General features: G+C 38.4%; 1 protein-coding gene across 3 annotated transcripts in view; it reads left to right on the forward strand.

The window, feature by feature from the left end:
• strn3 (striatin, calmodulin binding protein 3) overlaps positions 1 to 14322 on the forward strand; it is a 185061-nt gene that overhangs the window by 1232 nt on the left and 169507 nt on the right. The window lies entirely within an intron of this gene.

Genomic DNA, 14322 nt, shown 5'->3' on the forward strand with positions numbered 1-14322 from the left:
ATGTGGCTTTAAAATGTTACTTTACGGCAATCATTTGTACAAGTTGTGCAACACAAGGCAGTCTTGGCATTGTAGTGTTGAGGAAGTGCTGCATTTTTAGAGGTTCCACCTTTTGGATGAAATAGTAAACAGGCCATGTACATCTTTTGATTTCAAGAATAATTTTGGTATGATTTAAAATTTAGGAGTTCTCTCAAATCATTTATTTCTCAAACAACACTAAATAGATTAACTAGTCAGATTGGAGCTTTTATAGAAATTGGATACAGTTTGTTCATATTAAAGTAACTGCACTTCAAAACTCGCTTGTGAAGTGTTTTGAAGAAATGTGACAATGTAAAGTTTTTAAAGAAATTTTACAGTTACTTTCTAATTGGTGTTGTTGCCTACCTGACAATAATGTAATAAATAAATGTTTTATTTTCTGTTACACTTTAATACTGGCAACCTTTTTTAAAATATGAGGTAATGGCTTAATTTGCTCTCAGTACATAATTGTGAATATTTAATTAGACTATCTTTAATCTCACAGCCAGCCATTTAATTTAGCTTGATCTTTGAGTAATTGTGTGCTGTTTATTGCTAGATTTTCTTAAATTAAATTTTCTGATGTAGTTTATGTTTTATATTTTTAGGAGCAAAATATTCATTCCTCCTCAGTTGAAATGATATACTACATAGGAGTCTATGTAGAAACTAGGAGTAGGGCATTCAGGCCTTTGAAGTTTCAGTATGATCATGGCTGATTATATATCTACATTTTTCCATCTCCCTTGATATCTTTAAAATCTAAGAAGCAGTTCCTTTGTTGAATATATTCAGTGATTTGGCCAGCATACCTTCTGTGGTGGAGAATTCCACAGACTCAATACCATTTGAATGAAGAATTACAATACCCAGTGCAGAAGCAGACCATTAGGCTCATTGAGTCCACACCTACTCTCCAAAGAGCCTCCCATTCAGACCCACCCCCTACCTATCCTCGTAACCCTGCATTTCCCATGGCTAACCTCTCCTCACATCTCTGAACTGATGCACCTACCCAGATGAATGACACTGTGATGATCAGAACCAGAAAGTTCATGACAAATTGCTTGCTTTAATGCAAGCAATTGGTTATCGATATTCTCCATCCTGGCAAACTCCAGTTCATAAGACAGAAATTAGGAAAAAACTAGCAAAAATGTACAAAATAACATCTAACCTGCACATCTTTAGACTGTGGGCAGAAACCAGAGCACCTGGAAGAAACCCACACAGAAAAGGGGAGGATGTGCAGGCAAATGATTTACCCCTTATCTTGAGACCATTTCCTGATTCTAGACTCTCAGTCAGAAAAAAAATCCAGCATTGAGTCTGTCCAGCTGTGCTAGAATTTTATACATTTCAGTCAGATTCCCTTTCATCCTTCTATACACTCTGAAATACTCAATTCAAAATACTCTGTCCTCAAGACAGTCCTGCTATCTTCAGTAGCAGCCCATTGAACCTCTGTTTTGCACACTCAATAGAAGGTATATCCTTTCTTAGATAGGGGAACCAAATCTGTACGCAGTACTCCAGGTGTGGTCTGAACAAGACAGTGTTTGACAACACTAAGTCATCTGTACTTCTTTGCAATCCTTTTGCAATGAAGGCCAATATACTGTTTTCCTTCCTAATTGCTAGTGCACCTGCCTATCTGCTTCCATTGATTGGTTTGCAAAGGTATCCAGATCCCTTTGCATCTCCGCCCTTGCCAAAACATCAAACTTTCTATTAAACTACGTCTAAGGGACCAGGACCAGTTGACCAAACATTCCAGGTCATCAAGAGATATACATAACCATGGTAAATTCTGACTGAGTGAAGCTTCTCAAAATCAAAATCCTGCAAAACATCAACACACCATCTAAACTTAATGTAAAAACGCATAGTAAGTCAGTGCTTACTGGGGGTGTATTGCATATCGCTGTTATATTTTATTCATAGCATAAATACTCAGACATTACAGTAGATTGTGGTTTTTGATGTATATAATTTTGCTATTTTATCAAGAGTGCTGGTTGATAAGGTGCTGGTTAAAACAGTTTACTGTATATTACTGTTTGAATATGATTCTTCCTTTCTGTTTTCATATCACAGTGTATAAGTTTGCAATTAGCCATGTTGTACTGCATCTGCCATGTGTTTGCCCACTCAGAAATATGATTTTATTGCTGAGGGCTGTTCACATAATATTCATTATTCAAGTAGGAACAGTAGTAGATAACTCCTCCATCTTCTGCCATTCAGTGAGATCATGGCTGATGTTAACTAGCCATTTGCCTTGGTGTCATTTTTACTTACAGCATTCTTGAGCAAAAATCCATTGATTTCAGATTTGAAATTAACAATTGAACTAGCACCTGTTACTTTGTATCAGACTGTATGCTTGGACCTTGTATTAATAAAATTGTTTGATCGCATGGAGGCTTCAGCCAACATTTGGCAGGCATTGCTGCATCAGGAGTCAGAGACATGTCAATTTTTTGTTTGTCTGAACAGCCTATCCCTAACATTAGATAACCCTTGAGCGCAGATGACAATAATTAAACCTGAAGATGCCCTGATTTGTATGACCCTGAAACATGGGCTTACTGAGGCATCACTGGGAACGAAATAAATGGGTAGTACAGGTTTCACCTCTGAAATCTTATGCACTCTTGTTTCAATGTTTTATTAACAGTTATGGGAGTTTTTGATTGGTATGAAGGGTATTTATTCATGTATTATGAATGTCCTATTTTGTTTTTGTATCCAAAATGAGGAAAATATTAAGCAACTTCAGAAATGCTGGCATTTTAAAGTATTTGTTATTTCAGAGAGACCACTGAATTATGGATACCAATTGTGACTTAAACCTGAAGATCGTTTGCATGTGACTTTCTAGTAAGACTGTTTTTATTGTGAACACCAGCAGCAGGTGGAGCACTGAGTGCTCAGGAATAGAGCGCTGCAGTGTGACAGCACTATCCAGTGAAATGGGTGGCAGTGATATAATCACATTGATTATATAGATTGCTTCTGACTATACGTGCATCAGGGATTTTGGCGAATTGAGGTTTTCTCCCCCTTCCTGGATAAATTGGCATGAGAACCAACCATGGCAGCACGGGATTGCTTCTAAACATAAATTAATGTGAAGTAAAGATGGGGCAGTCTGCACATGTACTAGTGTTGACGGCATTGCACATGGTGACATCAGCAGTACATGCATAGGCAATTCCTGAAGCCTGACATGGACAGTTGATGTCACCGGCCCCATCTGCACGTTGCCGGTGGCCATTTTGGCACAAAATAATTACTCCGTTCTAAGAAATACAGTCTTTTTGTCTGTTTTGAAAAGAAAGCAAATGGTTTTTTTCTTAAAAATTGAATCTGATCCTTTCAGTATGGATTGCATATGACCAAGGATTGTCTACTCCTTATATTTATGGGAAAGTAAAAGTCATTACCGACATTTTACTGTTTGTTGTTAATTCAGTTATTCAATTTATTATTTATCTTTATTTTATAAAAAAGGACTTCTTTTTCTCAATGATTTGCAGGCATTGCCAAACCAGAGTAGATTGCTTCAAAATCTATTGTTACACAAGTTCCTTAAATATGTTAACTATTTTCAAAATTACATTAAATTAGTTAAATTTGGTAATTTCTATGCACAGTTATTGAAATATATCTGACTCAAAGCTAGACAGAATAAAACAATAATTAGCTTTTGATCAGTTATAAAATAAATGGTCAGGAGAACATTTTTGTGTTTTTTTTTCTGTTGAAGGTAGGATGAAGAGAAAGTGTCATGGAAATAGATGTTTCCCATGTGTTTATAACTGTCACTCTGAGATATGCTATTTTCAGTTTTTGTTCGAAGTGTTAAGAAATTTATGTGCATCTATTTGCTGCGCAAATTTTTGGTGGGGCTGACAGATGAAAATGGCACTGTCAGAAATAAAAGGAATGCCTTCAAGCTGACTAACTGTAGAGATGAGTAATAGTGAGCTAATGATGACTGGTATTTGTTTGAAGTATTCCAATTTAGTAATAGTAAAGAAGAAAGAATATCTTATGGTGTTGATTGCGTTTCTTGTGTTTGTTTTAAAATTATTAAATGCAAGAGTAATTTCACCATCTTCTCTGGAAATTGTTGCCAGTTAACTGTCTCAGATTTCTTTTAGACTTTCTCACTGCCTCCCCTTTTGATTTGCTTTTCCTTTTTGTCTTCCTTTTATCCTCTCCAGAAATTCCTTGGTGCCTCGGCATGTCAAGTTGGGAGGCTATGCTTGTCTTTACTTGTGTGTAAACAAAGAACTGCAGATGCTGGAAATCTGAAACAGAATCCGAAATTGCTGGAGAACTTCTACTCTCAGCACCTCAAAAATGTATTCTGTGGAAGGGTCACTAGACCTGAAAATGTTAACTCTGCTTTCTCTCTATAGATGCCACCAGTCCTGCTGAGATTCTCCAGCAATTTCTGTTTTTGTTTCATTTATGATTCATTCATCCTGAATCAGCTACTGAGCATTCATGATTGTACTTGTATCTGACTGAGGTAGCTCTTTTCTTGTACCTGGAGCTGAAGTGGAGAACCTTATTTCTGTCTGATCTTGCTGTTGAGAATTAACAAACTTTCTACCAGTGGTAGCTTGTACTCTTTTGAGTAACAAAGAGCCATGGGATTCAAGTCGAGAACCATCTGGCTTAAAGGTAGCCATCTGCTTGAACTGAACAATTGATTTGTTTTTGTTTTAATAAGAGAATTGATGTTTAATCTGAGAAATTATTTAATTCAGGATTTGAATTTTGGAAGTTTGTGGAGTAGTTGGTATACATTTCACTTGTAATTCAAATGCTTCAAATCATTTTTTTTCACTATTTTCCCATTTTGCTTTGTTTTCTTAATTCCTTAAGTCTGCTCCTATCCAATAATTGGCATTAAGAAAAGCAGTTGCGGTGTCTGTCATGAGTTGGTAGTATCTTTACCATATTTTAAGCTTGATTATGATAGACTGTGATCATTCTTTAGGTATTGGATTTGATGATAATTTGCACTTGAAATTTTATATCAGAAGGGTGAATATTTAAAACTTATAATTTAAGACTAATTTGCTGCTTTAATTTTTAATCAGAAATCATGTTATCAAATCTTGTTCATGCCACTCACCAATTTTACCATTATGTTTAGCTGAAGTAATCAATATCACATTTTATTGTATGGTGATTTGCTGTGGCAAATATTTGATGTGTACATCTTGAAAAATGTACTAAGTTTAACTTATTTCTGAGCCTTGTTGGAATACTTGATATGCACTTTATTGTGTGATGTAATTCAATTAAACTGCATTTTTAACATTCTTGGAGTCATAAAAAAGGTTACAGTACAGAAGAAGGTCATTTAGCTTGGGTATATATCAATGTTTTGTAAGAGCAGCTCTGTTATTCCTATTCATCCAACCTTATCCTGTTGCCCAACAATTTTTGTTCTGTTCATGTGCTTCTCTAATTCCCTTTTAAGGTCCATGTTAGAATCTTATTAATTTGCTGACAGTTGTGTATGTATTCATCAAATGAGTTTTTATCATTCCTGAATTCCTTTCTACCTTATGTTGAATTGTAGCCTTTAATTCAGTTTAGCTATTTGGCTCCAAATGTATGGTGGAAGGGATGGCACTGTACTTCAGTGGTTAGCACTGCTGCCTCGCAGCAACAGGCACTCTGGTTCGATTCCAGCCTCGAATGACTGTCTGTGTGGAATTTGCATGTTCTCCCAGTGTCTGCGTGGGTTTCCTCCGGGTACTCTGATTTCCTCCCACAATCCAAAGATGTGTAGATTAGGTAAATTGCCCATAGTGTTAGGTGCATTAGTCAGAGGTAAATGGGTCTAGGTGGGTTACTCTTCGGAGGGTCGGTGTGGACTTGTTGGGCCAAAGGGCCTGTTTCCACACTGTAGGAATCTAATCTAATCTAACAGATTAAATGGTTTAAAGTTGTTTATGCATGTGAAGCATTGTATCAATTTGGAAGATGATAGTGCTGATTTTAAGTATTCCTAGCAGGTAAACCATTGGTGCACAGTCTGTTCTATTGAAATTAATTCCAAGATGAGGGGGGGGTGGGGTTCTGTCATGAACCAATAGTTTGCTAAAAGTTGTAGAATTTATCCGTGATGGACCAGAATTTGCTATCAAAATATTTGCAGAGCCACTGAGGCTTTCTGTTCATTATATATAAATGGAACAGGTGAGAAGCAAATTTTCAGTTAATTGCTCACATGCATAAGCTTTGCAAGATGTACTGCTCTGCTGTTATCCCTGTGAAAACATCACTTCACTTTTTAGATCAGGATTGACATGAATACCATGAAATTGTGGTACTAGTGTGGTAGATGTGAAGTAAACTTACTTAGGCCTAGTAATTCATAAAGTGAACTTCTAACAATGTAATTGTTATTATTGCTCACAAATAATCCTAGCACTGGAAATTAACTCTTAAAAATATGAAACCTCTGTCAGGATTGCTATTTTGGGGGTAGATTCTAAAAATATAAAACTTGAAATTTACATATTTTATTCCTTCTTACCTGTTATCATTCTCAGTCTTTTTTTTAATCCTCGACATTTCCTTTAATATCTTTACTTCTCTTTCTGTGTCTGATTTGTATTGATTCTACTTTCTTTAAGACACCTTCCTTGGATTTTGCTGTGTTACTTTCCCAATTCTTAAAGTCTTTTCAGTTAACAAGATGCACTATTAGTCCTTAAGTAAGGTGTACGAGTAAACCGACAGCCTGTGAATCTCCTCCTGCCATTCATTGCAATCATTGTTATTCATGGACTTCAATTCAACTTTCTTAATATCTCAAGACCAAAAATCTGTCTGTCTCACCTTTTAAATTTATTGAACTTGCAGCATCTGCAGTCCTCTTGGACCGAGAGTTCCAAATTTTTGCAAACCTTTGTGTGAAGTAATTTCTCATCTCAGTCCTAAATGATAGGCCCTTAATCATGAGATTGCACCCCTATGTTTTAGATTTTCTGACATGTGTCTGCCTTATTAAAACCCTTGAGAACCTCAATAAGATTGTCTCATAAAACTGCAGTATTTGAGTTTAGTTTATGGTCAGTGATAATGCCCAGGATATTGATGGTGGGGTATGCAGAGATGGTAATGTCCATGTCAAGTGATAGTTAGATTCTTTTGTTGGAGGTGGTCGTTGCCTTGTACTTGTGTGGTGTGAATGTCGCTTGTTAGCCCAAGCCTGAGTATTATCCAGGTCTTACTGCATATCTCATGAACTGTTTCAACACCTGAGGAGCAATAAGTGATACTGAATATAGTGTAATGAGATGACTGACCTCCAACAACCCCCACAGATGTTTTTCTTTGTGCTAGGTATGAATCAAACCAGCAGAGACTTTTCCCTTGATTCCCATTGACACTAGCTTTGCTGCGACTAGTGAGACTCCTTGATGCCTTACTCTGTCAAATGTGACTTTGATGTCAAGGGCAGTTACTCTCACCTCTCCTCTAGAGTTCAACTTCTTTGCCAGTAATTGAGCTGTATAAGGAGGCAATGAACTGAATGCCCCTGGGGAAACCCAAACCCAGTGTCAGTGAATAGGTTTTATGAAGCATTTGCTGTTTGATATCATTGCAGATGACTACTTCCATCACAACTGATAATTAAGAGTAGAATTAAGGGGCAGTAATTCACTGGGCTGGATTTTGTGTAAAGGCATGCCGAGGCAATTTGCCACATTGCCCAGTAAATGCCACTGTTGAAGCTGTACGCTGCTCGTTGGATGCTGCCTGAACTGCTGTGCTCTTCCAGCACCACTAATCCAGTATTTGATTTTCAGCATCTGCAGTCATTGTTTTTACCCTGTACAGGAGCAGTTTGACCAAAGCATGGCCACTAGCCAAACTGAATTGAAATGGGTGCAATGCATGGGCATATTCTTATCTGCAAAGAACAGAGCCCTTTGTATTAATATATGTATCTTCCAGTGCATGCAAGTGACATTACACATCTGACGGATATAATCCTAAATTGGCTGTTAGTGTAATTTTTTTGTGCACTTGGGATTGTGCAGCCAATATTGTTCTAATTGTAGAATCACATCTAATGTTTGATGATGAGTTTAACAAGTGCAGATTGGTTGGGTATGGTTAGTCACTTGCTTGTTGTGAGCATCCAAATAGATAAGCAGTAAGAACTGATCATCAGTCCTTTATGCTGTATAGCCTGTATACCTGGCATCACACAGGCGCTAACATTCATATACTAATACTGATTTCCTTCAGTGCCTTCCTCTCACTAGACCCTATGTTCTCCAACATTTTTAGGATGTTGTTTGTGTCCTCCTTAATGAAGACAGAACCAAAAAGCATGTATTTAATTGGTCTGCTGTCTTTGTTCCCCATTCTAACTACTTCTATTACTGATTGTACTATTACTGACTGTTTTCACTAAACCTTTTCTCTTCATGTATCTATGCAAGCTTTCATAGTCAGTTTATATGCTCACTGTATGCTTGTATTGTGCTCTATCTTCCCCTTGTTAATCAATCTATTTACTGGCATTTACTGAAATCTGAACTCAATACCTGAAGAGTGTGTATGTGACACCCACAGCAAGGAATGTGGCAAGCAATAATTAAAATTCAGTTGGTCACTTCTGGATGTCAGAGAGGTATAACAGTACAATAGAGGAAACCAACACAAAATTAAAAGGAGAGCGCAGGAAAGAAAGAGGCATTTCAGCTGCCATTGCCCACAAAACAAATCCACTAATAATGGAAAATGTCTTGTCTTTATTGGAACCTGCATGGAGGGTCCTGACCAGGCCTTGCATTTGGTAAACCGGTACTGATTATTTAGCAGATACTACAGTATACAGAGGAACCTCAATTATCCAAATGCCAGTTATCTGAAAATCGGATTATCTGAAGGAGATCTCGAGGTCCTGATAGAAACAGTGCATCATAGATGTGTGTCCAACACTGATCGTGTCTTTTGTTTACAGTGATTAAAAGTGCTGCCGAGAACAGTCCTGGATCGATGGGAGCACAGGCCCCATCTCTAAATGACAGACATCCCACCCCTCCCCACACTTCCCCTGGAGTTATACACAAGGGTGTACCCTAAACCCCCCTTCCCCAGATAATCTCTCCAACATTGTCCTGTACAGGGCATAAATGGAACCTGTCAGAAGGTTGCAGTAAAAAGTTGTGTGTGTGCGCTATTTGGACACTTGCCCCCCTCACCCCCAAAAGGCAGTAGCAGCAGCAGTCTTGTTGTTGGTGTCCAGTCTGGCTGACCAGGAGAGTGAGTGGAAGGGGGTGGGGGGAGGCAGATGGGGGTGCGTGCAGGGAATGGGAGTGGGCGGAAGGGGTGGGTGGGGGGGTAGTGTTGGACCGGGATGGGGGGTGCGGGTTCTTGCATGCGCTGCGCTGCTGCCTTGTCTGAACGGGAGCAGACTTAATAGAAAACTCCGAGCCCCAGAGGAAAGGCACTGAATATCACCGAATAATCAGTTATCTGAATGAAATAGTGCCTGCCCATCTCATTCGGATAACCAAAGTTCCCCTTGGTTCAGGCCTTGATGTAAACAGTTTGATTGTTGTATGCATTCAGCAGCAGTGTTGTTCTTGGCAGACAAGGCATGGCAAAAGAAATTGGAACCTACAATTATTGGAATGAAAACATTCGACTCCTATTTCAGCTGAAGACGAAACCCCATTATTGACTGGGCAAAGTTTAATAAGGAAAACAAGGAGTTGGAGAAACCATTAGTTGTTTTGTAAGTGATTTGTACAACCTCATACATAATAGTCAGCATAGAACTTCGATACAGGCTCGTACAGAGCTGCATTGTGTTGGGGATTTAGGATGAAGCCCTATCACTATTTTGCAGCATAAAGAAGGCCTGTAGCACCTCAAGTAGAGCAGTTCAGCAGACAGACTGAACCTTACAAGTATGACAAATTCTTATTGGAGGGGTCAGTGATTTTCATTTGGGTTAATCCACTCTGGGTGTTTGGGAAGAATAAGGATGTGGAAGTGAAGGGTAAAGTTATTATTGTTAAAAGATCATCTTGAAGAGGGTAATGTACAGTAACTGGCAGTGGGACTGGCTGTTGACGGATTAAGGAGAAAGTGAGGACTGCAGATGCTGGAGATCAGAGCTGAAAATGTGTTGCTGGAAAAGCGCAGCAGGTCAGGCAGCATCCAAGGAGCAGGAGAATCGACATTTCTGGCATGAGCCCTTCTTCAGGAATGAGGAAAGTGTTGACAGATTAACTATACCTTTTCCTCTGTGTGGCTTTTGAGCATGTGTGTGAGAAGCTATGTCATTGTGAAGTCAGAACACATGGAATTGCAGCCTGAATCTGTAGGATCCTAGGCGATTTTCTGCTTTACTGTCCCTTGTACGTGGTTATATTCTGTTAATATTGATGTTAATTACAAGAATCAAGACCTGTATTTTTCACTGCAGGATCTAAAGAGAGTAAAGGATCAGAAATCAGATTCAAGTGGAAAGAGAATTCTGAAGTTGGGAGAAAATCTTTGGTGGGGAAAATTCTTGGTTAAAAATCAGGATGTGGAAATGAAGGCGACAGAAGAAATTCCAAGTGTTGTTCAGAGCTAAGCATTTTGAGGGACTTCATAGAATGTCCCCAGAAAGCCATTCTTTATGTGAGTTGAATGATTGGCAGAGTGTTTAAAAATATATGAATCTACATCATTTCAGATCCTGATACTGTCCTCAGATTAAAAAAAACACACTCCATATTCCAGCAGCAGTGATTGGGTATAGATTGTGATTGAAAGTTCTGCCTGTTTTTTTTCCACCTATTCTTTCTCCAGCTCAATTCAAGTTGAGGGACACATAGCGAATGGTACCAGCTACACTAGCACAAACTAGGCAATAATACTTGAGTGTGTTTTGGCTTTTAGAGGTCAGAAACACTCCACAATGCTTAGCAAATTGATCCACTGAATAACTGTACAGAAAAGAAGGACCATGCTAATTCCATTGATAGCTTTAGTATCTGCCTCAGAGGATTGGAGAGTCAGTCTGATATTATTTACCCACGAAACCATTGAGCTAGTTTCAAAGTGATGCTTCTCTCCCTCGCTTTACTATTTTCCATTCCATTGTATGACAACATGTAGTTTAGCTTTCTAACATTCAACAATATTCTTTTGAAACTTATTTTTCTTGTCATTTAAAAGACTCCTTTTTTAGGGCAAGTAAGCCATATCTTGGTGATGTCCATAGAGAACAAGACTGTCTGCCAGTTACTCATTTGTGACTTCCAGACCCTAATAGCAATCAGGCAATTTATCATGCAAAACAGATTTGGGTATATCATTACATCATGTAGTCACTTTCAGGTATGTCCTGAGTATCATGGTCTAGAGGTTACAATGCTGTATCAGTTACTCTAAGGTGATAGCTGAGAGATCAAGTACAGTAAATCTTTACTTGTCAGCTTGTAACAAAAAGATGACCATGAAAGCAGCCAATTGCATCAGAACTCTAGGAAGGAAGTTTGTCATTACAAACATACAAGTCTGATCTGACTTGTATGTTATTGCTGTCCCACACAATGTGTAGCAAAATGTCTGCAGAACACCCCATGTCCATTGACTTCTGAGGCAGAATATTGTAAAGTCGAACAACTTTGTGAAAGGAAAAGATATATTCTCGTGTCTTAAAAGGCTGACTCCTAAATGTAAAGCACTGTCTTCTAGTTCTGGACTGACCTACAAGAGCAAACATAGTTTCCACATCCACCACTCAATTCTGGAGTTCAGTGGAAATAAGCCCAGACATAATCTACTCATCCTGGTTTCACTTGTATTTATAAGGAAAGTTTATTTACTGTTTTGATGTATATAACAATTTGTTTCATTTGACAATGTATAACATAGGACAGATTTCTTTTTTTTATTGCTTTCAGTCAGAATGCAAATCTTTTTTGGGAAATATTTAGAAAATCAATCAATTAAATATGAATGTAGAATTGAGAATGTGTATAGAGTATAAGCAGGCAGAGGAACTGTTAAGTTCTGAGTTTTGTAGTTCAACTGAGCATGACTCAGATCAGATAGAACTTACAGTTAACAATGGGGTGCTGGAAGCAAGGGTAATGGGTTAACAAGGTGGAAAAGCATTCATTATGTAGAGCCATTTAACAAGATGAGGTAGAGTGCAGTATGTAATGTCAGTTAACAAGGTGATATGTATTTATTATGTGAAGTCAATTATTCATTGTGTAACAGCAGATGGCTTAAACTTTACTATTGATACTCGTTGATTGTAACGGTCACCCAATTAATATGTATATTGCCTTATCTGGATGCTTCTCCATGTAAAATGATGATATAGTTCATTGAGAAACTGCTGTTCCAGAGAAGACCGTGAACTCATGTCTCTGTGCACATGGGTGATCGTTCTCTCTCCCTCCAGGACCCGGAATAAAGATGAAGGAGGTAAAACTATGCTGTGTCTCTGCGTGTTTTGCTTCAACTGAGGGGGAAAACGGGATGACACAATATTGGCATAGTTGGCAGCATCAAAACGAATATTATGATTGGACGGTGTCAGCAGCTGTCCAGAACATCGCCGTCTCAACAGGACGGGCCCACAAGGTAAGGTTTTAAACCTTGGTCCCTCTCGATATTCCTGTGTGCCGGTGACACAGGTACCTCATCTCGCTCAATCACTGTCTATTTTACAGATTCTTCAAATGGTAATTAGTTCAGTTGAGAGACACAGTTTCGCAAGTGTGCTGGGAGGCAGAGGTTTGAGGCCTCTGTGCTGTATTTGGCAGGTGGGGAGCGGTGATTGAAGTTTGAGTCCTCTATGCGGTACTGGGGTTCAAGTCCCTTGGTGTGGGTTTGGGTTGAGGTTCGAGTCCCCTGAGGTGGGTTTGGGTTGAGGTTCAAGTCCCCTGGGCTGGGTTTGGTTGAGGTTCAAGTCCTCTGCGCGGTACTGGGGTTTGAGTCTACTGGGTGGGCTGATTTGAGATTCAAGTCCTCCACACTGTGCTGAGGTTTGAGTTTTCTGTGTTTAAATGAGCTTCGAGCTCTGTGTTTAAGCAAGATTCGAGTTTCCTGCATTTAAGTGGGATTTGGATTCTCTGCATTTAAATAGGGTTCAAACAAAGTGAGAAAGGGGTTCAAGTCCCCTAGTGGTGAAATTTGAGGCTCTGTGAGTCTTTGTTCTGGGGGAAGAGAGTGGCTTGGATTGCAGCACCATGTGGTCCGCTGCGAAGGCTTTCTCTTTTTATAAGTGTAATTCCAGTGAGAGGATGCGAAAAAAGAAATGAAGACGAGAAACTCTGAAATTAAGGTCGTACTAATACTGGATTGAAAAAGGAAAGTTGCAATTTAGATTGTGCCATGCTGAGAGAATTGTTTAAAAATTTTGGTTTGTTAAAATACTGGTTCAGAAAATCCTTTTGAAGTAACTGTTTTACCTTATTTGAATCAGGATGTCAGTGTGTTTTGTGGCCAATGTAATGGGGCAGATTTTGTTTTTACATTTGAAATTGAATATTGTGTCCTTTTTAAAATGATCAAACATGTAACCTTAAAGCAAATTGATTGAGTGTCTTGATCCCCTGATTAGTTGAAATTCTACAATGCTTGTTTAAAACAAAACAGTTGGGTCAGTCGTCATTTTTTAGCCAGATGAGAGTATTGTATTAAAATATCTTTACTGTGTTTTAATGCAGAATTAACACAAAAAGAAGAGTGCATTTTTAATTTGATGTTTTGTTAAGATTTTTTTAGAGAGTATTAGAACTTGAGGCTGAGCTGCTTAAATTCTGTTAATTATTAAGACCTCATTGACCTCCTTTATACTGCAAATTCAAAGAATATTGACTTTTTCCAAAATTGCCACTCTAATTCCGACTGTTTTATTTAGTAAGCTTCATATTGGAGAACACATTTAAAATATCCTGCATTTGTTTTCCATGAATATTTGAGATTTAAATCTGAACTGAAACTGCATCTTTCCTTTATTGGTCAGAGTATTGAGTACAGGAGTTGGGAGGTCATGTTTCGGCTGTATGAGACATTGATTAGGCAACTTTTGGTGTATTGTGTGCAATTCTGGTCTCCTTCCTATCAGAAGGATGTTATGAAACTTGGAAAGGTTCAGAAAAGGTTTACAAGGATGTTGCCAGGGTTGGAGGATTTGAGCTATCAGGAGAGGTTGAATAGGTGAGGGCTGATTTCCCTGGAGTGTTGGAGACTGAGGGGTGACCTTATAGAAGTTTATAAAAT

Source organism: Chiloscyllium punctatum, chromosome 4, assembly GCF_047496795.1.
Source record: "Chiloscyllium punctatum isolate Juve2018m chromosome 4, sChiPun1.3, whole genome shotgun sequence".
NCBI lineage: Eukaryota > Metazoa > Chordata > Chondrichthyes > Orectolobiformes > Hemiscylliidae > Chiloscyllium > Chiloscyllium punctatum.